Source organism: Ranitomeya imitator, chromosome 10 (assembly GCF_032444005.1).
Source record: "Ranitomeya imitator isolate aRanImi1 chromosome 10, aRanImi1.pri, whole genome shotgun sequence".
NCBI lineage: Eukaryota > Metazoa > Chordata > Amphibia > Anura > Dendrobatidae > Ranitomeya > Ranitomeya imitator.
This window is the reverse complement of record NC_091291.1, coordinates 120,781,008-120,793,768: the sequence shown is the minus strand read 5'-3', so window position 1 is coordinate 120,793,768 and position 12,761 is coordinate 120,781,008.

Below are 12,761 nucleotides of genomic sequence, written 5' to 3'. Positions count from 1 at the left end.
AGGGGCTCTGCAAATGCAACGTGATGGCTGCAGACCATTCCATCTAAGTCTGCATTCCAAATGGCGCTCCTTCCCTTCCGAGCTTCTGCCCAAACGGTGGTTCCCCCCTACATATGGGGTATCAGTGTACTCAGGACAAATTGGACAACAATGTTTGGGGTCCAATTTCTCCTGTTACCCTTGGGAAAATACAAAACTGGGGGCTAAAAAAATAATTTTTGTGGAAAAAAAATAATTTTTATTTTCACTGCTCTGCATTATAAACTGTAGTGAAGCACTTGGAGGTTCAAAGTTTTCACAACACATCTAGATAAGTTCCTTAGGGGGCCTTCTTTCCAAAATGGTGTCACTTGTGGGGGGTTTCAATGTTTAGGCACATCAGGGGCTCTCCAAACGCGGCATGGCGTCCCATCTCAATTCCAGTCAATTTTGCATTGAAAAGTCAAATGGCGCTCCTTCCCTTCTGAGCTCTGCCATGCTCCCAAATAGTGGTTTACCCCACATATAGGGTATCAGTGTACTCAGGACAAATTGGACAACAACTGTTGGGGTCCAATTTCTCCTATTACCCTTGGTAAAATAAAACAAATTGGAGCTGAAGTAATTTTTTTGTGAAAAAAAGTGAAATGTTCATATTTTTTAAACACTCCAAAAATTCCTGTGAAACACCTGAAGGGTTAATAAACTTCTTGAATGTGGTTTTGAGCACCTTGAGATGTGCAGTTTTTAGAATGATGTCACACTTGGGTATTTTCTACCATATAGACCCCTCAAAATGACTTCAAATGAGATGTGGTCCCTTAAAAAATGGTGTTGTAAAAATGAGAAATTGCTGGTCAACTTTTATCCCTTATAACTCCCTAACAAAAAAAATGTTGGTTCCAAAATTGTGCTGATGTAATGTAGACATGTGGGAAATGTAACTTATTAAGTATTTTGTGTGACATATCTCTGTGATTTAAGGGCATAAAAATTCAAAGTTGGAAAATAGCGAATTTTTCCAAATTTTCGGCAAATTTCCATTTTTTTTCACAAGTAAACGCAGGTACTATCAAAGAAATTTTACAACTATCATGAAGTACAATATGTCACGAGAAAACAATGTCAGAATCATTAGGATCCGTTGAAGCGTTCCAGAGTTATAACCTCATAAAGGGACAGTGGTCAGAATTGTAAAAATTGGCCCGGTCCATAACGTGGAAACCACCCTTGGGGGTAAAGGGGTTAAAGAGAAGCACCTGTATCTATTCTATGTGTATATATATCTATATATTTATCTATTATATTCTAACCTGTCAATGTGATTTTACTGTATTTTACATGGGTTGCCGGCTTTTCAAAGGACATCAGTGCGTAAACATCGGACAGCAGTCGCATGGTCCGAGTGCTGTGCGATTTGTTTTCTCGCACCCATAGGTTTGCATTGGCGATTCTTGGTGCCAATCGCAGCCTGAGGAGATTTTACACGCACGCCAAATACGTCTGAGAAAATAAACGGTGATGTGCGCTGCCCCATAAATTAACACTGGGTTGAGTGCTAGGCGATGTTTTCTCGCATAGTACTCAGCTGTATTCTACGGTAATGTGACTCCGGCCTAAAAGTCACTATTGCCCCTTTAACGATTTTTTTTTTATTAATGATATAATTTTTTATTGAACATTTTTAAAGCAAACTTTCATCCCCAATCCCAACCTATCCCAGCCCTCCCTATCTAACTCACATTTAAGAAAAAATACATTGAATTATTTCTTTCAGGTTTCTTCTAGGAAGTATCCACATGTCCATTGTTTCCTGTAATGAGGTAGTCCTTCTGGTCCATTCTTCCCCTCCCTTCTCTCACCCCCAAAACAATGTATACATCACATTGTAAAATAAAATACTTTTATATAAAACTCCTTTTGTTTCGTTTTTTTCCCCCTTTGTGCAAGTAATACAATTCATCCAGAATTCCCCTATAATCAAGCACACCCTTAGATGTCTCATTGTATCCCTCTGCTAGACATTAGATATTATATTCCAGCTCTGACTTTACTAGCCCTTAACGACTTAGGATAAAAGCCAAACCAGAATTTCAATTTGCAAACTCAGTGTTTCGGGGTGTTTCCCCTCATCAGTGCAAATTATGAGATCTGAGTCAATACTTGTAGATTGTGAGCCTTCGCGGGCAGAGTTCTCTCTCCTCCTGTACCAGTTGTGACTTGTATTGTTCAAGATTATTGTACTTGTTTTTATTATGTATACCCCTCCTCACATGTAAAGCGCCATGGAATAAATGGCGCTATAATAATAAATAATAATAATAATAATAATATTGACCCTGGACAATCTGTAAAATCATTTTGGGGATTTTCTGTGAAATTATGTCCAATTTGCCTTTTTTTTAATGTTTTTTGTGTTGTTCCAATAGACACAAAGGAAATAAACATGTGTATAAGGCTACGTTCACATTTGCGTTGTTGGGCGTTGCGGCGGCGACGCAACGCACAACGCATGCAAAAACGCATTGTTTTGTGACGCATGCATCCATTTTTGGCTTGATTTTGGATGCAAAAAAATGCAACATGCAGCGCCCTCTGCGCCCTGACGCTTGCGCCAATAATGACGCATGCATCACAAAACGCAAGACAACGCATGTCCATGCACCCCCATGTTAAATATAGGGGCGCATGACGCATGCGTCGCTATGCGTCGCCGAACCTGCGCCCGACGCAATGCAAATGTGAACATTACCTAACAAAACTTGTGTGTCACAGGTATGTCAGAAGCTGCAGACAGTCGCACTGCACCTAGCTGCAGAAGGTCTCTGCGTTTGTCTTTGCAGACACCTTCTTAACGCTTCTGACTTTTTGACCCAGTGGAAACCATTCTCCGGCTCTAATTGACATACCTTGACCGGGGTGTTTATAGACTCCCAGCCTGCTGCTGGAAGTTGCCGGTGATATTTCCATTTCCCCCTGTTGAGTCTTGGAGCTATAGCAGTCAGCTATCTTCCTCTTTGGTGTTGTGGGAGGATATATGTTGAATTTCTGAGTCTACTCAAGATAAGTGTTCCCCTTGTTCGTCTATCCCAGCTGTCTTTAGTGGTAGTGGGGATTGACTAGTGCACACCTCATCATTCCCTAAGTAGGGCTTATTGTCAGGGTCAGGCAGGGATTAGGTTCTGCTCGGAAATAGGTGCAGAACCTATATAGGGACGTTTAGGGCAAACGGTGATGTTAGATCTGCCTTGGGGGTCTCCACTCTCCCCTTCCCTAGTATTGGGCTCTCCTCCCCTCATCCCTTCGTGTTGCACTTAGTCTTTCCTACACTGTGCATGACATTGTATAATTGCAATAATTTTCTGGGAGAAATACATCATTTTCTGGAACAATGTCAAGGGTGACAACACTTTTGGCCACGTCTGCATTATACTCTGCCTCCATATCTGGGGAAGCTTCTTCCCCTTGAAGGGGCCCAGATACAAGAGTAGACTTTCTGCCACATCTTTTACTATAATTTGGACTCAACTCTTCTTCGCCTAACCTTAACTTTTATGGCCCCATTTAGAAAGTCAAGAAGGGCATAGACCTTTCCGAAAGTCAAAGAAATGTCTATATTGTGCGAATGTCCTAAGATAATAATTTTAAAATGTTTCTTTGTACCTGGCATTCCCCAATGTCTTCCTTATCAAAAACTGAAACAAAGTTGAAATTGAAAATATTAAAGTAGTAGAATAAAACAATAAATTATCACTTTCCAAAATATCTTTACCCTAAACCTGTAACCACTGTGAGAAAAGTTTAATTGACAAGTGATGCCTCTACTAGGGGACTCCTACTAGGGGAAAGGCCATTTTCTTATTCTGTGTTTTTTTTTAATTTTTGTCAGCACTCACCCACATGTCCCAAAAACCCTCAGACCTGCTGGTTAACCATCCACTTGCTTCCTGTTGGTTGATCCATCGTTTGCTGTAAGCATCACAACTTGTTCACATTAAGCTTTATTTTGCTGTGGATCTTACTACCTACATCTGTGTGCTGCCTTAGACCTGCCATTCTCCTCTTCATCTACCCTCCTGGTTTTGTGGCTTCCGGTGTGTCCTGCCCTGCTTGCTTGTCTGCCGACCAGCATAGCTTATTGTCCGGGTCCTTACTGTTTCACCTGCCTCCCGCCTGCTATGCCCTGGGTCTGTGCGTCCACCCTGATCTGCGGTTTTGTGAATCCACCTCACCAGGTGAACCTAACAAAATAATTTAGGCAAAGCTTGTCTCATGATGGAGAAAGGTGGAGAAAGGTTGAACTTGATGGACCTAGGTCTTTTTCAACTTATATAACTATGAGATACGTAAGAGATTACAACAGAAGGAGGAGGAAAGGTGAAGTGTAATATAAAAAAAATAGCAAGTATGGAACAACATGCTAACACCGATGGGTTTGTTGATTATATACCCAAGACCCCAGAGTAAATAAATAAACCCTCCAAAACTGAAGTTTAATTTTGTGATTTTTTAATGTATTTCTTTGGTTTGAATAGAAGCTAATGACATATGGGATAAGAGTCAATTTGGGAAATGTATCTTATCATGTGGGATGTTTTCCTGAGGCCACAATTTCTAGATGAGCTCCAAGGGAGAATTTCCCCAGATGAAAGACTTGTTATGAAGAGACTATAAATTTGTAAAAATGGCACAAACTGCCTCTTAAAAATACAATGTATAGTAGGTTGTATGGTCGAAAGCAGTAGAAGTTCACACAATACTGGGAGAACAGGTAAGGGTCCTTGTGCTTTTCCCTTATGTCACAGATGTTGGATATTTCAGATTTGGCTATATTTTTCTTCCACTAAAAACTAAGTGATAATAAAAATATATATTCATTTTACAAATGCATCCCATGTTGTCTGTATCTTAAATTTCCATTATTTCGGTTTAAAAAAATAGGGTGATGGGCAAAAGTTTTTTTATCACAGCAATGTAAATATTAGATAGGGTGGTACGCAAAGGTTTGTGAACCCCTCAGAATTCTCTGGGTTTTTTTTGCATAGATTCGACCTAAAACCACATCAGATTTTCACATGAGTCCTAAAAGTAGATAAAGAGAAGCAAATCTAACAAATTAGTCTAAAATATTATAGTTTGTCTTTTTTTTAAATGAGGAAAATTATCCGAAATCATGTCACTGCACAGGGGTGAATAAAAGTCTGTATTTTTTTGCTTTGCAAGTATTCACTAAAGTGCTCTTTGTTTGGTAGACAGATAGGTAGATAATAGATAGATAGATAATAGATAGATGATAGATAATAGATAGAGATAATAGATGATAGATAGATAGATAACATAGATAGATAGATAGATAGATAATAGATAGATGATAGATAATAGATAGAGATAATAGATGATAGATAATAGATAACATAGATAGATAGATAGATAGATAGATAGATAGATAGATAACATAGATAGATAGATAGATAGATAGATAGATAGATAGATAGATAGATAGATAGATAGATAACATAGATAGATAGATAGATAGATAGATAGATAGATAGATAGATAGATAGATAGATAGATAGATAGATAGATAGATAGATAGATAGATAGATAGATAGATAACATAGATAGATAGATAGATAGATAGATAGATAGATAGATAGATAGATAGATAGATAACATAGATAGATAGATAGATAGATAGATAGATAGATAGATAGATAGATAGATAGATAATAGATAGATAACATAGATAATAGATAACATAGATAATAGATAGATAGATTTGATAATAGATAGATAACATAGATAAATCATAGATAATAGATAGATAATAGATAGATAACATAAATGATAGATAGATAGATAGATAGATAGATAGATAGATAGATAGATAATAGATAACATAGATAATAGATAACATAGATAATATAGTCCAAAAAATGAAGGCAGTACTCCAATAGGAAAAAAAGAAAGTGATTTATTTGCCCATGTGCGACATTTCAAGCTTGAGAAAGGTCCACATCCTGGACTGAAACGTCGCACATGGGCCAATAAATCACTTTCTTTTTTTCCTATTGGAGTGCTGCCTTCATTTTTTGGACTATAGAATGAGGTTTGGTATATACCTGGAAGGATTTTTTGCACCCCTTGTTTTCTTTTGGTGCTGCTTTTTGTTTTCTTTTTCTAACATAGATAATAGATATATAGATAGATAATAGATAGATAGATAGATAGATAGATAGATAGATAGATAGATAGATAGATAGATAGATAGATAGATAGATAGATAGATCATAGATAGATCATAGATAATAGATAGATAACATAAATAATAGATAGATAGATAACAGATAACATAGATAATAAATAGATAACATAGATAGATAATAAATAATGATAATCTTTATTTTTTATATAGCGCTAACATATTCCACAGTGCTTTTCAGTTTGCACACATTATCATCACTGTCCCCAATGGGGCTGACAATCTAGAATCCCTATCAGTATATCTTTGAAATGTGGGAGGAAACCGGAGAACCCGGAGGAAACCCAGGACCCCAGCGCTGCAAGGCTGCAGTGCTACCACTGAGCCACAGTGCTGCCCTAGATAGATAGACAAAAAAAGCACAGCAGCATTCTGTAAGGGCCAAAATATATGCAAACACTGAATACATGAGATCTGAACTGCATTTTCGCAAATAAACAAAATGCATTTACAAAAATGAAGGTTCTTAGTGCGAAAATTGGACAATTCATGTATGCCCATCAACAACTACAAAAGACCTACCTGCCCATTTAAAATGTAGACTTGAAGCCCGGGAGAGGCGTGTTTGATAAATATTAGGTTAGGTACCCATCAGAGAAGTGTCACCGTGCCATGGTTGATGGGCACACATGAATTAGCCAGGTTAGATCTCATGTATTCAGAGTTTGCATATATTTTGGCCCTTGCAGAGTGCTGCTGTGCTTTTTTTTGTACATTGTACAGTCATTGCTGCTTGCACTTGTTCACACTGTTTGGAGGTCAGTGCTGGTTAGTTTTTTTTTTATAGATAGATTATATTAACACTAGACCTACAGTACTAATCAGAAGAGGTTTCTGGATCCTGGCAGGTTCGATGAGGTTCACAGGACTGTGGTCTCACGGCCACAGACAGAACCAAGGTCATATGATACTTTTTGTACAACTCTAAGGGTATGTGCACGCATTGTGGATTAGTTTGCGGATTTAGCATAATCCACAGGTAAAATGACCTGCATTTTACCTGCGGATTCCCTGCGGATTTTCCACGGATTTACTGCAGATTTTGTGTGGATTTGCCTGCGCTTTCACACCTGCGGATTCCTATTAAGGAATAGGTGTAAAACACTGAGGAATCTGCACAAAGAATTGACATGCTGCGGAAAATAAACAGCAGCGTTTTAGTGCAGTATTTTCCGCAGCATGAGCACAGCAGATTTTGTTTTCCATAGGTTTACATGGTACTGTACACCGCATGGAAAACTGATGCAAATCCGCAACGTCAAATCCGCAGCGTGTGCACATAGCCTAACAGATATGTATCAGAGCGGAGTATTAGCAACCACATATTTAATGAAACAGGGTTCTGGGACCTGCTTTTTCGTGAGATTTAGGCCTCATCCGGATGTCTTTTTGTTTAGCATCCAATAAATGTTTTTGGTTTTTTTTCTGAATCTGTTTTTCAGTTATTTTTGTTCTGTGTGTTTGTTTTCACCATGTGTGTGGCATCAGTTTTTTTTTCAAGTTTCTTCCACTTAGGCCACATTCACATATTCAGTATTCAATCAGTATTCTACATCAGTATTTGTAAGCCAAACCAGGAGTGGGTGATAAATGCAGAAGTGGTGAATATGTTTCTATTATACTTTTCCTCTAATTGTTCCACTCCTGGTTTTGGCTTACAAATACTGAGGTAAAATACTCACCAAATACTCAACATGCGCACATGGCCTAATCCTTAAAGTTTCAAAAATCATATCCTTGAGGCCATACGTTCACAGGTTCAGTATTTGGTCATTTTTTTTACCTCAGAATGTGTAAGCCAAGTCCAGGAGTGGGTGATAAATACAGAAGTGGTGACGTCTTTCTATTATACTTTTCCTCTAATTGATCAACTCCTGGTTTTGGCTTATAAATACTGAGGTAAAATACTGACCAAATACTGACATGTGAATGTGGCCTTAAAAAAAAAAATAACATCACTTAGATTACACATGGATGGTATCCGTGCGCTGTCCGTTTTTTTTTTTTTCATGAACCCATTTATTTGAGTGGTTGTGTTTGAATTGTGACTTCGATCAAAAACAGACATGTCAACTTTTTTTGCAGACACATTTCACATAAAATAAAAATCACAGATGTGAAGAGCCCCAAAGACTGTAATGACTGGAATACACTGCAACTTTTTGTAGCACTAGTGATTGACTTTAACCCCTTTCTGACATATGACGTACTATCCTGTCGAGGTGGGGTGGGCCCGTATGACCACCGACAGGATAGTACGTCATAGCGATCGGCCTCACTCACGGGGGGAGCGCGGCCGATCGCGTCCGGGTGTCAGCTGACTATCGCAGCTGACATCCGGCACAACGTGCCAGGAGCGGTCACGGACATTAACCCCCGACACACCGCAATCAAACATGATCGCGGTGTGCCGGCGGTATAGGGAAGCATCGCGCAGGGAGGAGGCTCCCTGCGGGCTTCCCTGAGACCCCCACAACAACGCGATGTGACCGCGTTGCTGCGAGGGTCTCTTACCTCTTCCTTCTCCTTGCAGGCCCAGATCCAAGATGGCAGCGGCATCCGGGTCCTGCAGGGAGGGAGGTGGCTTCACAGCGCCTGCTCAGAGCACAAAGTGTCAGATCAGCGATCTTACACTATAACATTATGCCCCCCTGGGGCAATGTTATAGTGTAAAAAAAAAATATTCACATGTGTAAAAAAAATTTAAAAAAATTCCCCCCAAAATTCCCCCCCCCCCCCAAAAAAAAAATATTGTTCCTATAAATACATTTCTTTATCTAAATAAGAAAAAAACAATAAAAGTACACATATTTAGTATCGCCACGTCCGTAACGACCCCACCTATAAAACTGTCCCGCTAGTTAACCCCTTCAGTGAACGCGGTAAAAAAAACCAAAACAACGCTTTATTATCATACCGCCAAACAAAAAGTGGAATAACACGCAATCAAAAAGACGGATATAAATAACCATGGTACCGCTGAAAACGTCATCTTGTCCCGCAAAAAAACAAGCAGCCATACAGCATCAACAGTGAAAAAATAAAAAAGTTATAGTCATCAGAATAAAGCGATGCAAAAATAATTATTTTTTCTATAAAATAGTTTTTATCGTATAAAAGCGCCAAAACATAAAAAAATTATATAAATGAGGTATCGCTGTAATCGTACTGACCCGAAGAATAAAACTGCTTTATCAATTTTACCAAACGCGGAACGGTATAAACACCTCCCCCAAAAGAAATTCATGAATAGCTGTTTTTTGGTCATTCTGCCTCACAAAAATCGGAATGAAAAGCGATCAAAAAATGTCACGTGCCCTAAAATGTTACCAATAACAATGTCAACTCGTCCCGCAAAAAACAACACCTCACATGACTCTGTGGACCAAACTATGGAAAAATTATAGCTCTCAAAATGTGGTAACACAAAAAATATTTTTTGCAATAAAAACAGTCTTTCAGTGTGTGACGGCTGCTGTTGTGAATTCTGTGGTCAAGCTCCCTCCTGTGGTCGTGAGTGGTACTTTGGCTGGTTCTGTCTATGAGCTTCCTCTGGTGGATGTGAGTGGGGCTGCGGCTTCTGAGTTTCCTTCCTCAGGTGACGAGGTTAAGTCGTTAGGTGCTGCTCTATTTAACTCCACCTAGTTCTTTGTTCCTGGCCTCCAGTGTATGTGCCAGTATTGGTCTTGCTCTCTCCTGGATCGTTCTTGTGGCCTGTCTGCCCTGCATAAGCTAAGTTCTGCTTGTGTTACTTTTGTTTGCTATTTTTTCTGTCCAGCTTGCTATATTGGTTTTTCTTGCTTGCTGGAAGCTCTGAGACGCAGAGGGAGCACCTCCGTACCATTAGTCGGTGCGGAGGGTCTTTTTGCCCCCTCTGCGTGGTTGTTTGTAGGTTTTTGTGCTGACCGCAAAGCTATCTTTCCTATCCTCGGTCTATTCAGTAAGTCGGGCCTCACTTTGCTAAAATCTATTTCATCTCTGTGTTTGTATTTTCATCTTAACTCACAGTCATTATATGTGGGGGGCTGCCTTTTCCTTTGGGAAATTTCTCTGAGGCAAGGTAGGCTTATTTTTCTATCTTCAGGGCTAGCTAGTTTCTCAGGCTGTGTGCCTTAGGCGCCTAGGTCTGGTCAGGAGCGCTCCACGGCTACCTCTAGTGTGGTATGATAGGATTAGGGATTGCGGTCAGCAGAGTTCCCACGTCTCAGAGCTCGTCCTATGTGATTAGCAACTATCAGGTCATTTTCTGTGCTCGTAACCACCAGGTCCATTGTGATTCTGAATCACCTGTTCATAACAGTACTGGAGGCCAGGAACAAAGAACTTAACCTCGTCACCTGAGGAAGGAAACTCAGAAGCCGCAGCCCCACTCACATCCACCAGCGGAAACTCATAGACAGAACCAGCCGAAGTACCACTCACGACCACAGGAGGGAGCTTGACCACAGAATTCACAACAGTGTGCCAACCAGACGTTTCGCTCCCGTTCCAGGTCGAGGTTGATGCTTCTGAAATTGGAGCAGGGGCTGTTTTGTCGCAAAGAAGTTCTGATGGCTCGATGATGAAACCATGCGCCTTCTTTTCCAGGAAGTTTTCGCCTGCTGAGCGTAATTATGATGTTGGCAATCGAGAGTTGCTGGCCATGAAGTGGGCATTCGAAGAGTGGCGTCATTGGCTTGAAGGAGCTAAGCATCGCGTGGTGGTCTTGACTGATCACAAGAACTTGACTTATCTCGAGTCTGCCAAACGGTTGAATCCTAGACAGGCTCGTTGGACGCTGTTTTTCTCCCGTTTTGACTTTGTGGTTTCGTACCTTCCGGGCTCTAAAAATGTGAAGGCGGATGCCCTGTCTAGGAGTTTTGTGCCCGACTCTCCGGGTTTGCCTGAGCCGGCGGGTATTCTCAAGGAGGGGGTAATTTTGTCTGCGATCTCCCCTGATTTGCGGCGGGTGCTGCAAAAATTTCAGGCTAATAGACCTGACCGTTGCCCAGCGGAGAAACTGTTTGTTCCTGATAAATGGACGAGTAGAGTTATCTCTGAGGTTCATTGTTCGGTGTTGGCTGGTCATCCTGGAATCTTTGGTACCAGAGATTTGGTGGCTAGATCCTTTTGGTGGCCGTCTCTGTCACGGGATGTGCGTTCGTTTGTGCAGTCCTGTGGGATTTGTGCTCGGGCTAAGCCCTGCTGTTCTCGTGCCAGTGGGTTGCTTTTGCCCTTGCCAGTCCCGAAGAGGCCCTGGACACATATCTCTATGGATTTTATTTCGGATCTCCCCGTCTCTCAAAAAATGTCAGTCATTTGGGTGGTTTGTGATCGCTTCTCTAAGATGGTCCATTTGGTACCCTTGTCTAAATTGCCTTCCTCCTCTGATTTGGTGCCATTGTTCTTCCAGCATGTGGTTCGTTTACATGGCATTCCAGAGAACATCGTTTCTGACAGAGGTTCCCAGTTTGTTTCGAGGTTTTGGCGAGCCTTTTGTGCTAGGATGGGCATTGATTTGTCTTTTTCCTCGGCTTTCCATTCTCAGACAAATGGCCAGACTGAACGAACCAATCAGACCTTGGAAACATATCTGAGATGTTTTGTTTCTGCTGATCAGGATGATTGGGTGTCCTTTTTGCCTTTGGCTGAGTTCGCCCTTAATAATCGGGCCAGCTCGGCTACTTTGGTTTCGCCGTTTTTCTGCAATTCTGGTTTCCATCCTCGGTTCTCTTCAGGGCAGGTTGAGTCTTCTGACTGTCCTGGTGTGGATACTGTGGTGGATAGGTTGCAGCAGATTTGGACTCATGTAGTGGACAATTTGACATTGTCTCAGGAGAAGGCTCAACGTTTCGCTAACCGCAGGCGCTGTGTGGGTCCCCGACTTCGTGTTGGGGATTTGGTTTGGTTGTTGTTGTGAATTCTGTGGCAGAGCTCCATCCTGTGGTCACAAGTGGTACTTCGGCTGATTCTCTCTGTGAGCTTCCGTTGGTGGAGGAAAGTGGTACTGCGGCTTCTGAGTTTCCTCCCTCAGGTGATGTGGTGAGGTCGTTAGGTGCTGCTCTACTTAACTCCACCTAGTGCTTTGATCCTGGCCTCCTGTCAATGTTCCAGTATTGGACTTGTTTTCTCCTGGATCGTTCCTGTGGCTTGCTGCTCTGCATAGCTAAGTTTTCCTTTGCTATTTTGTTTGCTCTTTTTTCTGTCCAGCTTATCTATTTGTTTTGCTGGAAGCTCTGGGACGCAGAGGGTGTACCTCCGTGCCGTTAGTTCGGTACGGAGGGTCTTTTTGCCCCCTTTGTGTGGTTTTTTTAGGGTTTTGTGTTGACCGCAAAGTTACCTTTCCTATCCTCGCTCTGTTCAGAAAGTCGGGCCTCACTTTGCTAAATCTATTTCATCTCTACGTTTGTCTTTTCATCTTAACTCACAGTCATTATATGTGGGGGGTCTGCCTTTTCCTTTGGGGTATTTCTCTGAGGCAAGGTAGGCTTATTTTCTATCTTCAGGCTAGCTAGTTTCTCAGGCTGTGCCGAGTTGCATA